This window comes from Plectrocnemia conspersa, unplaced genomic scaffold (genome assembly GCF_051122295.1).
Source record: "Plectrocnemia conspersa isolate PC_06_02 unplaced genomic scaffold, ASM5112229v1 ptg000009l, whole genome shotgun sequence".
Lineage (NCBI taxonomy): Eukaryota > Metazoa > Arthropoda > Insecta > Trichoptera > Polycentropodidae > Plectrocnemia > Plectrocnemia conspersa.
In genome coordinates, this window is record NW_028277173.1 from 3,843,931 (window position 1) to 3,866,597 (window position 22,667).

The following is a 22,667-nucleotide window of genomic DNA, read 5'->3' on the forward strand; positions in this document are numbered from 1 at the left end:
GATATTATCAGTGTCGTGACGGACCGTGTGGTATGGAATGCAACATGATAATGCATCCCATTACAAAAAAAGATTTACCTATCTACAACATCATGGTAATAAGAATATGTTGAAACCAGAATAGAAAAGTTAAAACTGTTAAATCGATCGGTCTTCTTAATGCGTTCCAAAATATATTTTTATTAATATTATTGCAATACCGTCATTATAAAAATATATATGGTATACTCTACCGACTCGTTTCCTATGGAAACATTGTTCGAACACACCGTAAATTTTGTTATAGAAAACGGTAAAAGATGCATCTTTTTGAAAAATATTTGATCTTATGTCATATATATTATAGAAAATGATATTATTATCCAGTGGCGTAGCTAGAAAATATGCCGCCCAGGATCCTTAAAATTGCCCCCCCCCCATAATAATTTTTTGCAGGGTCATAAAATCAGAATTTCTTAAAATATTAAATTGGTTATTATTAAGCTCTTGTGGTTCGTGGATTTATATATGTTTTAGTGCATTCAGACTTAAGAACCACACTAGACGATCCTATCGCGAATATGCCGCCCCCAAGCAAGTGCCGCCCGGGGCGGCCCGCCCCCTCCGCCCACTATAGCTACGCCACTGTTATTATCATTAAATTAATTAGTAAGTTTATTGAAACATTATTTGCTTCAAGATTTAAAGCACTAATTATATATGCGTGACACAGTGAAAAGTATTACATATATAAACATTTATTTGGGTTTTATATAAAAAAAATTTTGGGGGTTAAACAAAAAATGACGATATCTGGTGCTGTTTGTTTTTGATGTTGTGCTTAATAAGAAATACGCAAATATAACGTTACTTATGGAAAACTATGAAATATTTTTTTAAATGACTTGTATATGCAGATTCTAAATAAAAACAGTTATTTATTCAGACAAGGAGAGATGAAGGGGTGAAGTGCAATAATACTCAGGGTCTTAAAGTGCAACTGATCAAATATCAGAAATCGAAACAAATGTTTTAAAATTCATTTGCTACTAAAATATCTATTTTATTTGCTTAATATAATGATTAGGCATTAATTAAAAATATTATTCTTAAGAAATCATCAGTGATTGAGAAAAAATATTTATGTTAATAAGAGATCAGTTCAAGAGGCTAACTGTTCCTCAGTAAGTGCAACTATACAATATACACCAGTGGTTCAAGTGTGACTAATACTTAAAAGATCTAGGTACAAATCTCATATAAATACTGTTTTTTTTTTTAATTTCTAGCGTGTCCAAAAGATTTTTCTAATCACACGGAGGAATATTTTAGTGACATCTATTGATTGAAAGCTGTAATAATAATTTATAATAAATAAACTATTTTACAGATTTTGATTTTGATTCAGTAGTTGGGCTTACGCCGTTGTAACGCATTGGGCCAACGCTTGTCACGTTGAATTGTAAGATTTACAATAAATAAAAATACTTATTTAAGTACTTTAATTATCAGTTCCAGATTATGTTAAAACATTAACGCCGTAGTGTGTCAAGAAGATTAGATCAAAGTAGATTTTAGCAGCTTAGTAGCTGTGTTTGTAGAAACAGTGGCTTTTTAATTATCGCATTTATTATTTAATCCTTCTATATCTTTGATACCTTAATTAGTTCTGAAAAATAGAAAAATCATTGTGTATCAGTGACCATAATTCAGGGAATAGATAAAAACATTTGCACGTATTATGAAGGGTCCTAAAGAGCAACTATACAATTTTAATTTTATTAGACCTCAATATGTTTAATTATTGTTTTCATAAATATGTTTACTTCTTATTCTCATGTGTAAACGATCTTCTATAAGTGTCTCTACGTCATAGAATTTTCTAGTATTTATTATGATTTTTAGTGCTATTATTAACTTATAATATACATATATATGTATATATCAGATAACACTAAGAAAATGCTGATAAAAAGAATAAAACAGAATAAAATAAAATTCTACGACGACATAAGTTACTGAAAGAAGATACAGTGAATGTGTATTTTTCAGTGAAAATATATTTTCACTTGTATAAATGTAATTTCACTATTGAATTTGAAGACCGAATTATTCTTTTAATTTGTAATTCCTATTAGTTCTGTCACTAAATATACATTAATAATATTAGTTAAATATTTGTTTGCCAATCGCTAAGGTTTGCAAACTCTACAAAGCATTGTTTAAAGTGATTATTAACCTTGAATATTTAATCGAAAGGCATATTTTACGCCGGATACAGCCAGTTGCTCAATAAAAATATTTAGTATTTATGAGAAACATGCAATTCTAAACAAAATACGTTTCTAAATATATAAAATACGTAGATTTAAATACATTTAGCAAAATTCTGCGTAGAATACAGCGAAAACAGAAAACTATTGTGTATATATGTTTTATTTTAGTGTCACGTTAAAATGTCAATTCCTGTATGTAACACACTTTAATTAAGTGACATGTCGCTTATCTCTCGCTGTAGTTTCCAAGTTTGAAACTTGACGTTTGCTATCTGTTTTTTTTATGGAAAAATATATTATCAACCGGGCACGCGGTCGAAGAATTTTAGATAGCAGAGCGTCAGATAACCGGTGCTCTGCTGTACGCGACAGACATGTCGCTCGTAGTAATTATCATCAAATAATAATAAAATATTATGTGAAATCTGATTCTGCATATTGCATGAGCGAATCGGATGTCAATTTATTGATTTACAATAAACCTTTGTGTATTATTTGGCACAAAGATTGATATAGTCGGGTGATGAATGTGACATATCAAGGAATAAGCGTGGCGTATCTGAATAAATCCTTATTGTGTTCTGATACACCATCATCGTTTTATAAAATTGTAGTAATAACATTCAATATTTTTGTTGCTAAAATAACTTAAACCTACAGTTGCCTGATTCAAATATTTTGGTGTAAGCTACAGAGTTCGGTTATAAACACAGCTATATATAAAGCAACAGTGATTTTTTTTTATTTTGTAATCATCACAAACTCAACCATCATGATTTGACAGGTTTTCCTAATGCGTCATGATAGGCTATATACAAAAAAGTCCATATATTTCATATACTAAACGACAGTGCAAACATCCAATAAATGATCTCAAAATATTTATAAATATCCAGTTCTCTGTTCAACAATAATATCCTATTTTATTTTAATCAAATACTGTATATTAGATTATTTTTTTTTTGAAAATAACTCTTTAGCATTTTACAGCCAGTAACTGAATATTGCTTATCATCGAAACAATCGTTAAGTTACATCAAAAAATGCTTCATTTAATACACGCCACGTCGAAAATTTAATGAATTTTGTCTTAATCCTAATGTGGGTTCTTATTCTTGAAACTCGCGTTAATGAATGTAAAGTATGGGACCACACAAAAGCTCTTGTAACGTCTATAAAAAAGGGTTCACATAAACAGTACGCAATTATTCTTCGATGCATTGAAAGAATAGGTCACAATATTCCCGTTGCACAATTCGACCTCGGGAAAATGTCACTTTCTGGAGGCGTATACATATTACGTTCTAAGAAACGAGTGCAACAATTAGCTTGATGGTCACTGCATGGTTGCGATTCCTCAACTAGCTTTGCAACTCTTTATTTATAAGGCTGGTCTCCGATTAAGAGAGGGTAGAAGCACAGCAGACGTGCAAACAGAAGATACGCTGAGATACGGCCCGTGGCGAGGACCATACGGTAATGGAGTGTCAACATCAGAGAAGGACTTCACCAGACACGACTGCAGCAGAGAGACCAACCTCCACTACACCGTCGCTGCGTTACCTACAAGGCCTCTGAAGATCTTCCTCTGACATCATCTCTCCGCCAGCTTCTCCACCACCGCTCAGAGAAAACAATCTAGCGCATCGTAGCTTGCCACAATATGTAAATTTAACTGATAAATTATTACCGGCTGCGAAGTCACACCCCTTAGGGTTTGAAAACCTTGAACTAGCAAAAAGGCACAAAGAAAAAAGCTGATATTTTAAATATATAAGAAATTTCTTAGGTATCCCTTCTGAAAACAATTAGTACTTCGCTTCGCTGTGATTCTAGATAGCGAAGCCATTTTTGAAGACATTTATATATATATAAAATTTTCCGCCTCAACTATTAAAATACTTCTGCCAAAAAAAAAGAGAGCCATTAAAAAAACAGCTACATTCCACTTCATGTTTTAGAGCGAAAAAATAAAAACAAAAAAACATAACCAAATTTGTTGATTTTTGTATGTATTATATTTTCAACTATTTTTCTTTTTAAAATATGTAAAAAATATATAAAATAATAAAACCTGCTGTTTTTAATTACTTTTTGTACAAAAAATCCAAGTATGAAGTAGTTAAAGACAGCGAATTTGCATCTCTGAATCTCTTTATCAATGCCATATGTATGGCATTGATAAAGTGAGCAAATTGCAGAGAGACGGGTACTTCAGTTAACACAAGAAAAAACTAACAAGACCGTTTGAGAAGCAAACTTTGTCGGTATTGAGTATATTGAGCTAAATAATATTATATTTGGAATATCTTACTGCTTCTGTGACAGTGGAATGACGCGGACGAAAACCGCGTTCCTGGTCCATTAAAACTTATCGACATTTATTATGGATATATGTGTAAATAATCATATTAAACATATAATCAGATACAGAGGGAACTGCGACTTGTCTAAAGTTTTAAATACATGATTTGTTATCACTTTAGAGATTTACCTAGCAGCCCACGAAGTCCGTTACTAATATTCGAGCTTCCCGAAACGTTTCATTCCACTGATTATTTTGAGTACTGCTTAGAGCAGACGTATTTTTAAAACATCCAGGGATTTCTGCTTAAAAAATCTGTACATTTGCCTTCTAAATGCTTTGCAATTTATATAATTATATTCCAATACAGTTCCTAGAAAAATATTTTTAGTACCGACATGCGGTGTTATTTCTTATAGAAACATTGATCGAACACACTGTAAATTTCGTAATCGCGAGCGGTAAGGGCCACATATTTTTGAAAAATAATTGTGTTTTATCATATTATTTTTTGTTTGAACATTTAAGTCACTGATTATATATGTAACGTGACAGTAAGAAGTGTTGAATATATACAATGTCTGTGGGTTTTACATTTAAATAATCAATAAAAGCTTTACAGCAGCAAATATATTGATAATTTTAAATCAGAATACAGTCAATTATTTAATTTGTGTGATCTTGAACCATTCTTTAATCCCAAAGCTCTTTTTTAAGAACATATAGTAAATATATTATTATATTTACAACACATTAGGCGCAACAAAGCAATAAATGTTTTAAATTTATTAATAGTTATAAAATATGATACAATACTTCATATCATGTGAAACTCATACATATTAAATGCATAGGTATGTGTTGGTGTTCTTTAATAGAGGGACTGATTGTATTCGGTTCCAGCTACGCGTAATAGAAAGAGCGTGAGGTTAAAAAAATAAAAGAGGATGTCGGCTTGAATGGATTAAATTTGATTACGCCCCGTACACTTCTTGCGGACGTTTCCTAGTCAATTTGGTCCAATTTGATCGGGGTTTTGTATTGAAAACGCCCGCCGGACACCATTAAATCTGGCACCATAGATTATTTTATATTTTTGGTTAGTCTAGAAGTGAAAAGATCGTATAGACTGATAATAATAAGGAATAAATATAATAATGAACTAATGAGTGATCAGATAGTGGAAATTATAAATAACCATATCTTCCCAATGACGTTTGACGCTAAACTCCCATTGATAAAACCTTGTCTTATCGATCGTTTGACTCAAGTGCAAAAGCCACAGAAGTGAATCATATGTAAAACATGATTCACGTGCTCGTAGTATACGCCACAATCGTCGGTTTATGTTTGTCGTTATTGTTAGATATTAGTTTGTGTATTCTGCATCGGCTTACCGCAAATCCGGGTATGGTGCAGACACTGCAGAATATAAAAAAATATCTGCGGTGTGTGAGAGATAAGGGGAAAGAACAACAAAACTTCATAAATAACCCAATTGTAATATAAGACAGTATTATTAATATTACACATCGATAGCTTTGTGGTTGAATAATTGGATTAGAATACCTTACAGTAGTCTGTAAGGTATTTCATAATCCAAACTTTAGGACAAATCCAACAAATATTATTTATCTAATTAACTAAAAGACAAAGTAAAGAAAAACATTTACTTTTTACATTACTTTTTGTTAGCCAATTGGTATAAGAAACACAAATCTATTATAATCAATTTTATGACATGTATTTGAACCATATTATTTATTTATTCAAATTAAATCAAGATCTTAGTGAGCAAACAGGTAACCCTAATGCGTCACTATGGTCAAAAAACAATACATAGTATTGTTTCAGTATGCAAAAAATACAATATAATTCAAAAACTCATTAAATATTTAAATTAAATGATACGAACTGGACCAGCTCCTCGTTGCTGACATTAACAGATCTACAATGCCAGCTTATTAAAAAGCCGGATGGCAACAGCCGTAAGAGAGTAGGCTAGTGCAGACGTTCTGGTTGTAATGTCGAGCAAAAGAGGACGCGATCGTGATTCTCGAAGGCGTTTCGGAACCCAAAACAAAAATTCCACGTAAATTGTTTGATTGTCGACAGCACCTTTCAGCTGTTTGAAGAAATGCCTAGCAACATCGTATCCTAACGCTAAGTGAAAGGTTGCTGGGATAAAAAAACAGATAATAAACAAATATATTTATATTATCACTGCATTAATACTACTAAAAAAATTTGACAAATAAAAAAACATATTTTTTCTTAACGCTAAGATATCTTATTTTTATATAATTATATTCTTTTGAATAACTAAGTTTTTTACAGTATTTTTTACAATAATAAATACCAATTATGCTCATCTATAAAACATAATTCATCAATTGAGAAGCTTAATAACAAAATAAATTGCTTAAAATATTGATTATTGCTATAGTAAAAAAATCAAAGATATTTGATTATAAATATATAGCATGACATTCTATATAATAATTTTTGTCTACTTGTTCGTTTATGTATAGTTTAGTACTGTAGGACATTCTACATAATTTCTTTGAATTGAAAAAGGATGCTCAACGAAATAACCATATAAAAAATTGGCATATATAGAGCACCTAAAAACATCAGCAGACATATACATGTTAAAAATAAATATTAACCTTTAACTGGATATGACGAATAAATTCGTCTTATCCATTTCATTTTTCAAAATCCATGACGAGTCATGGACTTTTTGGTATAAATGATAACCTTCATAACAAAAATATTCTGGGGTTTAAATAGCACTTTGAATTAAAATCTAAACCGACTTTATTGGTCAGATACTTTGGTAATAAAAACAGACTTCATGCAAAACATCTCAAGAATATCTTAAACAGCTGATAAAAAACACAAATAAAGCACTACTATTCCAAAGATATGCATCACTAGTTTACTTTAAACTGTCGTTTAAATACAGAAATATTTTGTTGACCTCCATTTATCTATTAGTTATAGGTAGATATTTGAAATTGTAAACATAATGTTACTTTCATTCTAAATTATGTATGCAAAACTTATCTGCAATTGTTCAACTGTGGTTTTTGCGCTATTGTCTGTAAATTTTTAATACTGTCTCGACGCTTTTCATTTGCTTATGCAAAAAACGCTATTAACGATCGCAGATTTGAGACGCATGCGCAAAAAATATACATGTTAAACGTTAAAATTTTCTAATACGTTATATCGAACGGCGTTATATTTCGCATTTTTACAGTGCCGCAATAGTCTAGCCGCCCCCGATTCGCCCCTGCCTTCTGTCTCATACCACTCGGCTCGAATTCGCCGTCCTTTCCATCTATTATATTATGGTTCGACTGCTAGACGCCGATAAACGCATTCTTGAACGAATCTCGTGGCACAGACGGGCATTCGGAATATTTACCTGATGAAAACTAAAAAGAAAAACCAGTGGAAATCAATGGAACAATATTACGTTATACTGAGTAAAGTGATATTCACAATTATTTAAAAAATCAATAAGAAAGTTTAGCCAATGGTTATGAAATTTAATAAATTATTTAATATATTTGTTAAAGCGACTAATGTTTACTTATAACAACTCAAAAGGCACTTAACTTATTTATTGCTATTATATTAGTGCATTTTAAAATGAATCTATGTCCGTCTTCGTGTTTCGTACGTTTTATAATAATATTATTATACCAGTTAATAGTCAAATATTTTTTTACTGACCTAATAAATACAGTATGTTGTAAAATATATTAATTTAATACAATACTACTTGTTGTAACTGAATATTTCTGTAAAAAAGCGTATTATTTTAACTTGTTGTATAGTAAGCTTGGATATATTGTATATAGACAGCTCAACAGCTGATCATAAATTAAGGGGTGTTTTTGGATATCACACACCACTGCCATATGCCATAATCGACCAATGTAATACGATCCATATGACCCCTTTATTTTTTAATATCCTCTACAACTGTTAACATATACTTTAGTGTGCTTCTTTTATAATAGTATTGTACCCGTTAAAAAATCAACAAAGATTGCATTAAAGTATTTGTATCACCCAAAGAAAATATAATTCGTAGTACATAAATAATTAAATCAAAAATTCGTCTTTGATTTTAATCACAGTTAATTGTATTTAGCCCGTTGTAACGCATTAGGCTAACGCTATGTTTTTTTATACAGAATACGTCAAAAAGCTTTAAAATTTAAAAATTAAGTGTATTTATTGCAATTTTAGATTATAAAAAAGCTTTGGAAATATATAAATACAGAATAGCACATATAAAAGTACTTTGGATTTAATTAATATTTTATATTAATATTTATTTGTGAATCTCTACTAAAAAAATATTTTATATAAATATTAACATTTAATATGCTTATTATTTAGAATGCATCTTTTAATTTAGAAGTATATATTGAAAATAATGAGGTGTATATTCAGAACAATATAAAAATGAGGGATGTTATGGAATTATATACAAAAAAATATTTTGAAACGTACGAAACACGACGCCTGACATTTTTATAATCCTATTCAACTTTTTTTTTTAGTTTCTTAAAAGTCTGTAATATTTTGGTAAGGTTATTTTCTTACGAATTTTGTACAGAGGATAAGTCATCAACATGTTTGACGATATGGTCCAGAAGATTTAATTATGATTTAAAGTAATTTATTTTTTAAACAGTAAAGCTACTTTTGGTACATCTAGTATTATATATTTTGTTGATTTTCTCAATCCATTCGCTTCAAAATGTGATGGTGTCGTCTATGAATTAATCACAACTTTAAACGAGACTCCACGCGGGTGAAGTAACTTCGAGTGCTAAGGGGGCAAGGTGTGGGTGAGCCGGGGGCGTTTAGACGTTTGCGGTTCTGTTCTGAAAACCGAATGAGCACGCTTCGAAAGTCCCCGCGCGAGATGCGCATGCGCTCAGACGGGCTGACGCTCGCATGTGCACGTGTATGCGTAGTGCGAGCGATTATTCATTCTTTACGCATGCGCGCTGAACGGCGGCTGGAAAATGACCGAAACGGCGACGGTCGTTGACATTGCGAAAAAGTCTGAAATTTAATTGCAATACAACCCGGATTAAACGTAAAAACGCATTATTATGTACATGATATGTACATATAAGATGAATATGCACAAAAACGGGTTGTTGAACTAATCAATGTAGAATTGGTAACAAAGAGTGAATATTCTCATGCTGAAGTCACTGTCAGCAAGTATTATCTTTTTATAAAGAACATACTACATAAATTTGATGTAACTGAATATCTTGAATTTGGCTATTCTGAATGAGGAATGATGGCACAGAACAAAAATTGAATAAAAACCATTACGTATACATATTTTGCCACATCGGAATTAAAAATAACCCACTATCAATTTTCCAGGTATGTAATCACATATTTATAATCATTGTAAAATGTCGTCTATTAGATAACATCCAAGAAACTATGCATTTATAAGCTGTCCGTTGGCTGATATATATATATATATATATATATATATATATATATATATATATATATATATATATATATATATATATATATATATATATATATATATATATATATATATATATATATATATATATATATATATATATATATATATATATATATATATGTGTGTGTGTGTGTGTGTGTGGTTGAATGCGTTTTCGCGGAGTCCTAGAAATATTAACCATTTATATATATATATATATATATATATATATATATATATATATATATATATATATATATATATATATATATATATATATATATATATATATAGCGTTCCCACTGCGACAACGCCGATTTGATCGACATTAACTTTCAATCCTCATACATACTTCATGTTTAAAACGTACCTGGTTTATTTGCAATTCTTAAAATATAGCGTATATGTGCATTAAATCGGAAGCAATGATAATGTTTATGTAATATAAAATGAAAAACTCACTTTTCGGCCTCGGAGCCCGGCGACGGGAATTCAAAATTTGAAGATTCCATTACTAAGATTGTTATTGATATGATTGTTTATCTAGTTTAATCAATGTATTCTTCTAATTTTCAACACATTATGCATGTATTTAATTTTCATAGTTATAACACACCTAGTTAATTTGCAATCCGATTATTTATATTCAGTCAAATGACGAATTAATGAAAATTATTGTCGCGTAACAAAATTTTATTATTAAATAATAATTATTTAAAACTGTTGTCACGGTAATGTCAGCCATCTTGTTTTATATTTGAATGCTTATTTTTCATTGGTCGAAACAACAGAACGCATTACCGGCGCCTCGGAAAGCAACGAAGCAAATTCAAATTTTATTTTTATTATTATTTATTATTATAATTAAATATATTTCCTTTGTTTACGTGTATTATTTATTATACACCATTCATACGCGTCCGGAAGCGACGGCTTAGAACAATTATATATAAGATTTTTTGGTGTGAAGAATAGTTCGATAACTTCATAAGAAGTGGCATCCATAGTGTTGTGAGGTACGGCTGCGAGTTCTGACGCTAAGGAAGCTGAGGCGTTTGCTGCCGCAGCAAGTTTTAACTACGATAAAATAAGGCTTTTTCGGAAAAAATATTATAAAGAGGATCTTTAGCAGAAGAAAAAACAATGCCCATAAAAAAATCATCTAACCCTATTGCAGTGATTTTAAAGTTAAGCCCTTGCTCATGTATCATTCGAGAATACACGAGCCTTCAAGAAATTCAAGACACGGAATAATCAGTGAAATGTTTTGTAGAGGTCCAACAGCACTCGTAATTTATTCGTTGAGTCTTCGGTCCTGCAGGACAGGCATACCTTTTAGAAAATAATTTGTGACTCAAAGTTTCGTTGGTTATGGATAATGTTCCTGATCATCCTCTAAACCTTAAGAACGACTTACTAGAATAATTAGAGCGCATTAGGATCGTCTTTCTTTCTTCCACCACCAATCCATTACTTCAGCTCATGAATTAGCGGGTCATTTCTAACACCAAATCACTATTTCAGCGATGATTCTAAGTGACCGTAGGAACAAATCTTGCCCTCAGAGACTTTAGAAAAAAATACTTTCCACATCGTGATCTGCCTCAAGATTATTTACAAAGCATGGGGTTGGGTTACAAAAGGAATTCTAAATGCGTTGACATGTTTGCTCGGGTCCTTTAGGAAAAACATGGTACTGGAGGTGAATTAGAACGATATTCAAGAGTCGCTCCATCAACCAGAAGCCATTGAACATGGCCAGAAGCTGACCACCGATCTGTATCGCGAGCAACAGTACGAGGCTACAGAAGAGATCTTTTCTGAGGAGGAAGAGAAATAGTCTGAGAAACCTCTTGGCAGCAAAGTTTATCTTACACAGCTATTTTCTTTTTCAATACCTCAAATTCGTCTTGCAGCTATTTGACTCGTCTAAGCTCTAGTACCAGGCTATTATTTATTTTTTTGCTTGGTCAAAGATTTCTGTCAAATGTTTGACTTTGTAGCTGCTGGCATAATACCCACACAAGTACGCAGACGGAATCCCCGCAGCGTCCGCACAACAGGGATTCCGTGCCAATCGCCAGCACCGATCCGAGGGTTTCCCGCGTATACAAAATAAGACCAGCGGACAAAGCTAGTTCTAAAATATCACATACACACACTCACACATACACATACTTCCGATTAATAATACAATCCGAGCCGCACGGTGGGCGGATGCTGAAACCCTGAAGCGGCGTTATCTGATAATTGCGCGCAGATTAGACAGATACACCACGTCTCGCCACAATCCACGTCACCGCCATATTGTACACCCATCATAATCGATCGGCAATAATAATACCCAATATTGAGAACGAGCACCCTGGACGGATACACACACGCTTCGCCACCGCCGTCGGTCGATGGTGACTCACGGCGGGGCATTGAGTCCTCGTGGGCAATTATCCCACCAATCTGGAACGCCTTGGAAACTCGATATGTGAGGCGCGGATTATTTGGCGATATGCGATATGTGCTCCAGTCGATTGGTCGCTTCGGAAAACCTTGAGAGACACTCGTTAAAACAACTCTCCACTTTCTCTAAGGACTTTTCTTGCGTTTCAGTCAAGAAGTTTCAATATTTAATCATTGAGTATATTTACTACAAGAGCAAGAACAAGATTATGAAATGTGTAACAAGGTGCTTCATCGCACAGAAGTGGTAACCGATTAGAACAGGGGTTATTTAATCCGGCCCGAAAACTGGAAATAAATTTTACATTCTCAAACCTTACGTTATTTCAAAGAATGCCATATAATAGAACGGGCAACCGTAAAGTTGAGAAGTTGCGAGATTTGACCGTATGTGGTGCTCCTATTGCTTTGCATTCCGCTGTGATGTTATGAAGTAATAATTCGACAGCATCTAGAGTGATTAATTGCTGACGGTGAATTGCGGGCGGTAAATTTTCCGGAGCTCCTCACTCGATGGTAGTAAAAATAAATAATGGCATACTTAGAAAAAAATACAAGTTTGCGAAAAATATTTCAATACACACATATATCACGTGTTTTTTAATCAGTTGTGTCGGCGGTGAACTTAACCGTAGTCAGATCAGTGACATTTTTTATTGGAAATAAAATTCTAATATCCTGACTTGTTCTACCACACATAAGTTCAATGTGATTTAAAATTTTTTCAACGAAAAACTAATATTATCGAATACTGAATGGCTTTGAAAATCAGCCTTTGCTACAAATATCATGAGATTTTAAAATAAATTTAACTTAAAACTACAAGGAAAAATAGTGCTCATATATAAAAGTTTACATTGCGGTAAAGTCATTTCAAAGTCATTGATTGGGTCACCATTCGCGCCGATCTGCTTTATCATGCTCCCATGGTATCAAATATTTTAAAATATGTGAAATCTTATTTCTTACAAAAAATCCAATTTCAATTTTTAAAAATCCATTCTACTGAATAATTGAGAAACTTAACCTTCAATTGAAAATGATGATAAATATGATAAGTCAGATAAAAGTCTGACCCCTGAATTAGGGTGTTCTTTCCATTCCATTAATATATATATAAAACAGTGCAGTGTCCCTAAACACGTTTCTCTGATCTGATAAAAAAAAGTTTCATAAGGAAATATAGATATAATTAATTTTAATTTCCCACAAAACTCTTACATGGTATGCTGAGATATGATTCCACTGAGTCGCGTCGACTAGTATTGATTATGTTTTTATCCAGATACTCGCATTTAGTGGACGCATTATGTTCTAGCCATTAATATTATTCAATTAATATATACTTTGATGTATATTTAAATAAATGAATATATATAAAAACCAATATGGTGAATTTTTAAGAACCCAGATACCTCTGTCACATTACATCAAAGTTACGATACTCTTAATAAATATTAATAAATAAATAATAAAATTGTAATGTTGTTTAGATGAAGAGTAGCAATAACAAGTCGATACGCAATTCTCCAATCGTTAGGTTGAGAGATAATATTTGGCGGTATATTAAATGTTAATACATTATGACATCAATGACTAAAGATATAGATAAGCTAATAATAATATTTTCCGACGTCTGACGACAAGCAGTGGTACGCACGGGCGATTATTGATCACCAGTAGAGCATAGACGCTAAAAGGTTCTTATATTTATTTATATATTTATCGCCGGTTTATCCAAATCAACATGTTAACTTCTATACAAATTTGTTAACTTAAACATACATTCATGTATGTACATATATACGCACTTTAACACGTCTATTCCTATTACAAATACGCATGAAATAAAAAGTGTAGATGGGAATTCTCGAGCGCTTACGTCATGGACACAACGGTTAAGAATAAGGGACGCAATCATGACTTTCTCGCACTTTATACCACTTTCAGCAATTTAATACAATAAATTGTATTTAGAATTTGTAGCAAAAATACAGGTACGATCCATATTCCCTTTTATAGATTTTCGTTAAAATTACTCTAGATCATTTCTAACAAAAAATAGTACTTCGCTTCGATGAGATTCCAGATAATAGAGCCATATTTAAAGATCCTATCGTACAAAACGTGAATTAGTCATATTTTTTAAAAGTGAAACGCGCTCCGCTTAACATAGCCGAGAATTTTCAATTAATATTGCAAACTTTAGCAATATTCTCAAATAGACAGTATTAGAGGTATGTTCAGTTAAAGCACATCCACCTAATCTATAAAATAATCCTGCCAGAATAATAGATTTAGAAGTAAAAAAGACAGCAAGTCTAGGTATTTTTGTGAAGACAGCGAATCCGCATTTGTGCAAATAAACACTTTTAAGTCATTGATAAAGACAGGAAAAACAGATGATTCAAATTATATCTTTTCGGTAATCAAAAATGAGCAAAATAATCACCAAAGATCACATACTAAAGGCAACTTTAGAAACTTAAGACTTGAGATAAATCTATATTTAAAAATGACATCTGTCAAAATTCGTTTTGACAAAAGTCATTTTTAACAATAAAAAAATACTCCATACCTCAATTGCGTAATTTTACAGAACACCTCCCTGTTAGCAAATCTGTCGGTTAATTGCTTGTAAGCACAATAAAAATCTTTTTATGCGTAAAGTATGCATGATGAGCAATGCGTCTAACCTGCATAAAAACCGATATTGTCTTGGACTTTCGAAAGTTTCACTTATGAAAGGTGTGAACATACTTCGTTGGTTGAATAATCAAGTGATGCAATTGGCCCACTAACATCCGCATCTCTGATTCGCCAGAACGTCTCGAATAAAATTATAAAATATCAGACACTTCATCACATCGACAGATAATCAAGCAAATTGAGACGAAATATTCACACGATTCGAGGCGAGAAACGATCAGCGACGAGCTCAGACAGCAGAAGGCATCCGAAAGAATATGAAATACGATCAGCGACTCGTCCAGAAGACATCACTTTTTCACCGGCGCTCGCACCATTTACCTGTGGTACGTTGTACTTAATAACAATAAACTGTTATCAGCTTTTCTGGCGTCTATTTTGGCTGCAAAGTCACGCATCATATACTCAAAACAAGTTAAAATATGTTGTAAGATTTGATTGGCAAAATTTTATACGATTAACATATATTCACAGATTCATTTTCATTCACTGGCGCCTCAGTTAATTATATTTTCGCTAGTAAAAATATATATTTGTAGGTTAAAATGATTTCACTAAAACTAATAAGAGAAATAAACATTCACTATAACATGTATGTATGTATTCTAAATCAACTAAGATAAAGAGTTCTTTCTTAAGAACAAAGTGGTAATACTGGTTAATTATATGACCCAAAGACAGAACTAATAGGAATTACAAAACATTAGCCAATTAAGGGAACAATTACCTCTTCAAATTCAATAAGCGCTCACACGTGGTTGGTTTACTTTCAAAATCAGTGCCGATTGTTAGGCTCTGAAAAATTTTCGACCAATTAAAAAATATTGTGCTAAACCAAAAATAATTAACAAAGTTGCAACGTCGATACCGTTGTTTCGGTATAAAAACGCGATAGTTTCACGCAATGTCGTATAAAATATGGAACAGTTAGATAAACCGTGTGCTTTGGTTTATGGTTCAACAACAAATTGAGACTACAGTAAATATAAATAAAAAGCAGAAGAATTCGGGAGTTTGAGGTAAACAAGAATACCGGAATAAGATTGGCATCTACAGTTAGAAGTCGATGTTTGGATCAAAGCGTTTTAACCGGTTTTTACTGGTGTGTTTCAATTTAACGATACATTATATTCATTGTTCAGATCAAATCAATATATAATTATATTGTCATGGTTTGTTTTAACGATAAAATTAAATCGTATACGTACATAATATTTATACTTCAGGTATTTCAACAACAATAACCTTTATTTATAAGATCGATATACATAACAAAAGGATGATTCTATATAAAGCTTTATGTAATATTTCCAAGAAGTGCTTAATGCTTTATGTGAATATTTAATGAATCATTCACGTTTCGAGCAATTGAGTAAAAATAATTCTCTTAATTTAATATCACATAAATAAATTGCTCGATCCTGATATTGTGCCGAAACGAGAAACGAGACAAACAAAGAGTTGTATTAAAAGACCCAAATGTTTATTTTAAGACGCCGGCGAGATTTTCCCGGAATTTCCATGCGAAATACACCTTTCTTCTCGGAATCTACGAATATATTTCAAGAGAATTTCTATAGGGAATTCCTCTATTTATGTTTAACTCCACCAATTACTGAAGCGATTAGGATGCGTGAATTTGGTAGTTCCTGTATGGTCTCATCATTATCACGCGACTAGTATAATTCGTTGTTTATCTATTTTGCAATTACTTTTTTATCCGGTTTTTCCTGTATCATTATCATTTCGGACTCTAAATTAGTTTGGACATTTATATACTTAAAAGTTGGTTGAATTTATTTAGCAACTATTTCTTCACGATATATTCGATAAGATGAACTGACTTAACCATAATGAAGCTCTTCAAAACGATGGTCAAAAAATGCGATTTACTTTAATTAATAATAATCACTAATACATATATTTGCTTCTTTACAGATATGACTATAATGAAACAACAATTTATTAGGGCAAGAAATAAATATATCAAAGATAAAATCCATTGTAGTCTTCCAAAAACAGATATTACTATAACCAAAAATGCGTGAGATGAATTTAAAAATGTAAAATTAAAGATATGGAAATATAGGGTTTGGATAAGTTAACTCCAAATACATTGAACAGCTAATCAAGCGCTAAAGATTGATGATATAACAAATAAAATATTATATATAATCATAACACCCAAAATTGCACAATAGCCACACAGACTTTAGAAAGCAATACATTTCTATCAATTACCACAAAAAATCTTTAAGCCCTTTTCTTCATAAGCTTCGAAACTTTTTTGTTTAAATTACTCTTTAAATTAGCAGACCATAAAACCTACTTTTACTAAAAGCTGGAGCTAGTGCATTTCTAAGCTTTCACAAAAGACCATTATAAAAGACGCGACACTACCACCAACCACTCATTATCAATTGACCACGAAAACTCGAACCGACGGACTCTCAAGACTCGCCAATTCGACTTGGCTCCGATACTGGCACCTACATTTTTCTGTAAACTATCATCAGCTCTTCCAGCGTCTAACTGGCTGAAAAAGCCACACCACGCAGCCATCACTTACAGATACAAGGATATATAAAGACACTAAGTTATTAAAACCGATAGAAGTGTAAATTGTAAGCTTTAAAATTGTGATTTACTTTAATTAAAACACTTTTTTTCAGACAGGTTAAAATGATGAGAGTTTTTAGATAATTTGCAGTGTTTTTATGACAATGAAGTTGCCAATTTTTCTGTGATTACTTGCTATTTTAAAGATGCAAATTTTTTATATGATAATTAATGTAACATAATTAAGTAAGTTTCACCCAAAAGTTATATATTTAATAATGCTTAAGTATTTATATTTAATATAAAAATATAGAACAGTAAGCAGTTTTTAATCTCTCTGTAAGAAATATGAAATCTTTGCAGATGTTTTATAAAGTAGTCGGATTTATTTCGCTAACTGTGTGTTTAGTGTTTCATTGACACGCAAACACACGAGCGTGTTGTCAATGAAAAAACTAATGGTATATAAGGATTTTTTTAATTAATATTGTATATAAAAACTTGCCTTATTAGAGATATCAATCACGCAAGAGTTAAAATTGAATATACACAATATTTTTTTTTAATTGTATCTGTGGTGACTGCTTCTAAGAACGAGATATAGATTTGCCTCAGTAAGTCAAATACATTTGAGAGACCCCTTCCTTTCGCCAGACACCAGAATAACAGTTAATACGTTACTCAAGAAAAATAAATGCGCACCGAAGAAGGTTTATGTCAATGAGCCCAATGTTAATTTGTTGAGCTACACAACAGTAGATCGTAGCCGCCGGGGCTTCGCCCTTACCCGTTTCAGCCCCTCTCTTCTCACTTTGAAGTGGATTGATTCATATATATAATTAAATCGCTAGTGCGGCAAGATTCGATCATTACAATACTCCAGTATGTTAAATAGTATTTCGAGTGCTAATATTATTTAGAATAATAAGTATACATACATTATATTATCTATTAAGTAACACGCTGTATTAAAGGAATGCGCTTCACAACAAGTGCAGAACACAGAGCAAGGTACTGCCAGAGCAACAGGTGGTGCATTTAAAAGTAGCCGGCATTCAACTCCGCCTGTGCAAGAAAAGCTCTTTTCCTCGGATGCGCCATTTTCACGCGTCTGGGGGCGAACGATCGAGAATTTTCCACATGTGCGTACATTTCTTGAAGCTCTAGAACTTTTCACGTGGAGGGAGAGAGACTGTGGAGGCGCCATTGTCTGGAGAGACGACGCAGACGAGCATACATAGGTACAACACCGATATATACTCGCGCACTTATTTTATTTCTGTGATTTTTATTTTTTCGCCGAGGTCGAAGCATGGTGCACGAGTGCAACATTGCATTGTTAAACTCTTGCCAACTCGCCTGAGTCAGCGGAAAATCAATACACAATCCTTGCTACGAGTCACGTGGTCACAGAACCGAGATCGAGGTTACGAATTCGCCGACACGTGCGAATCACACCCGCTGAAATCTTAAGATTTAGGTGGAAAAATCTATTTTGACAACCCTGATTACAAAGTGAATCAAGGATGAATTTTATAGACGGTACTTTAACTATCTATAAAAATAGGAATTTAATTTTAAACGGTTATGTCTTTGTGGAATCATCACTTCGTTTGAGTAGTCGTAAACACTGAAAAATCCATTAAACGAAGAAGTATGTAGGTTATTACGAGAAAATATAAAATGCAGCTTTGTAAAAATACGTGAACTCAATTTGTATGCATTCTTCCTACTTCATCTGATAAAAGGCCATTAAAGTTCGAAAGCATACTGTTTAAATTGACCGTAAGAGAAAAACTTGTCGCAATACGCGTTAAAAGCGCAATAAACAAAATGCCATTGTTATGCCGACAAGTGCATTTTGTACGTGACAATAGCTTAAAGCACCCTGACGGCTGTGTGTGGCCTTTACCAATACAAATGCTATTGTATTGCGTTGACAAATATGAAATGTGCTTATATTATTGGCAAAGTTCCACCTGTGTAAAATGTAATAGTTTAAGTAAATATTTTAATCAAAATACAGACGGAAATAAACAAATGACAGCCCTAAATTTCCACGTAATTTGCCATCGCAAATTGCAAATGGCAAATCTCGTCTGATCAAGCATATATTATATAAACGCATATTATTCACATCAATTTAGAATTTACTTCCGATAATTTTTTTTACTAATTACTCGCACTAAGTGGAGCAGCACTGACCATCAACATAAAATATTGAAAAACAGCCGCTTCCCTCTTCACGTCAATACTGCAACGACGTCCGAAATCACTAGTTCAATCTGATTTTTGAAGACGAGATTACAAGATGCAGACAATGTGTATACATATAATATACAAAGACAAGTGTGTATAAATATAATACAATAATTATGCAAACTATACGTGGAAAAAAATGTTAAACATTAATAATAATTTAATACTAAATAACTATGCATTGTGCAAAAATTAACATCCTTATATCTAGAACAATAGTAAAATTATAAAATTGTAATTAACAACAAAAAATATTTATAATCCTAAAACTCATTTTTTCCAGTGCTAATAAAATTAAGACAAAATCCCGTAAATAAAAAAATAATAATATTTCGTTAATTATTTTTAAATTGTTTAAATCCCTCTCTCTCCTCATTTTCCTCTCAAGTACTATATTTTAATGAAATATACATATTTTTGCGTATTAAAATACAACTAAATTTGCAATCATTAAGTCTGATTGTGGGTTACTTTTGAATGTAAGTAGGCCGATTTTCGCTAAGAGTGCGGGTCTCAGTCCGCATATTTTTAAAAGGCGTTTTCTTTTTGGATTCCAACTGAATTTTAGCTACAGTTCTATGTCTATAGATCAGAGTGTTCCAAGCATTCCACTATTCTTGAAAATTGTTTACATATACTCAGCATGAACCTAAAAGCCAATCAACTACCAGGAGTAAATTAAACAAACAAATAATAAAATGTAATTTATTAACATAAATATATGTTAATCAAGTGATGAAATTTTTATGAATATGGTTAAGTTATTAAATATATATCTATCGATATATATTATATTTAAATTGAGGATTCAATCAGAGCATTGTTTATTATGTGGTTAAAAAACATTGTTCACATAAGTATAATTGATGCTTGAAAAATCAAATTAATTTTAATTATCTGGAATTAATCTGTACTACGTGGTTATTTATCTGATTTCTCAGAAGTTCATTAATAAGATTTTAGGCGGCTAGCTTAAAACATCTGGTGGGTTCTGATCTATATGCTAGTAATAAATATATAAAATGTACGAAATGCAATGCCTGACATTGAATTAAGTATGTTTCATATCTCATCTGATTATTGCAACAAAAATCCAGCTTTCGAGCATAAAACACAAGGTGTAGAAAACTTACAAAATTAAGAATTTAGTAGTAGTTTTCACCGAAAACGAATATAAAAGTTGTGGTTAAATATTCCTTTCGCGTTGTGAACACTAAATCATATTGGCAGGTTTGGAAGAATCTGCTATAGTTTAAATAGTCTTATAAGATTCATGCAAGAAAAGCCTCTAAATATATTAGACTAGATTTTTATAAAAAAATCATTAAAAAATGTATTTTTAACCCTTTGAAGTCAAATTTATTTTATTCAATTACAATATTTTTTAGCTAAAAATATATTTTTATATACTATTTAGGCATTATTTTTTTAAAAAAATTACTGTAATGATCTTATTTCTCGAAAATATCATTCATGTGTAGGTATAGTTAGATTAACCTAATCGAATCACACGTTTTTTGAGTTTTGCAAGATTTTAGCATGTAATGTTAATATAATTGACTACTGATTCATTAAATAAATCGCGTCACTTATCATTTTTGATAAAGAAGTTTTGGTATTAAATACAATAAAATAGTAATGCTTAATCATCTAAGCCACATTTTTTATTGTTTATAAGTATTTTTCACGAATTACAATTGTAATACTTCAATAATAATATTTTTTTGTTTGGAGTAAAAATAATCGATTCGAAATTAACGATAAGATTTAAATGTGGTAATTGCAAAATCGACTCTTTTAAAGTTAAAAGGCATGTGGATCTATGTAACGAATTAGCAAAATTGAAACTCTAATTCCAGATGGTATTAAATAACGGTGGCAAATTGTACAGACATATTAATAATTACTATTAAACACTAATTTATATTTTTGTTTGGTTATTATAACAACTACACAACATAGTGTTTCGTTCACGTGCACGCTCGAAATGAAATATCATAAATGATAAGATTCCTCGCTAAAAATGGCCATTTTGGTTTATTTATGTAGATAAAACTATGATATTTTTTATATATTATTAATAGGATTACAAACTTGTTTTCAAATGTTAAATTTTTATTTGTCATATACTTCGTACCGTATGACCGCATTGTATAAACCAATCATATAATTTATGCTATCCCCTTTGACCTATAAGTGTTAATAATCATATTTGAATTTTATTCAAAAATATATTTATATAACTGTTACCCAGGTGTCGTTGACCTTTTGAGTGGTTAATGGCCATTGAACTTGAACCCAAATAATTGTGCTGTTGTTTATCATTAATATATTAGAAAAGCTTAAAATATTATGCAATATAAATTATATTCAGTGGCAGCACGGATGATATTTTTCTTATTGGAATCAAATTTAAATCTATCGAACGAAAAGTGGCAACCCTGCTCGATCAATTGACGCTCTCATCTCAAATGGTATTGTCACATACGCAAACCGGCGGCATGCGATCCGTATCTACCATATTTAAAAATTTAAAATAAATTTCAGAAAGTCTTGAAGAGTTCAAAGATCGAGCCGGTGCAATGCAAAAAGTGCA

General features: G+C 31.7%; 1 protein-coding gene across 3 annotated transcripts in view; it reads right to left on the bottom strand.

Annotated features, from left to right (window-relative positions):
* The window catches only part of shep (RNA binding motif single stranded interacting protein alan shepard), an 86,844-nt gene that overhangs the window by 63,903 nt on the left and 274 nt on the right, over positions 1–22,667 (bottom strand). The gene's annotated exons all lie outside the window — the stretch shown is intronic.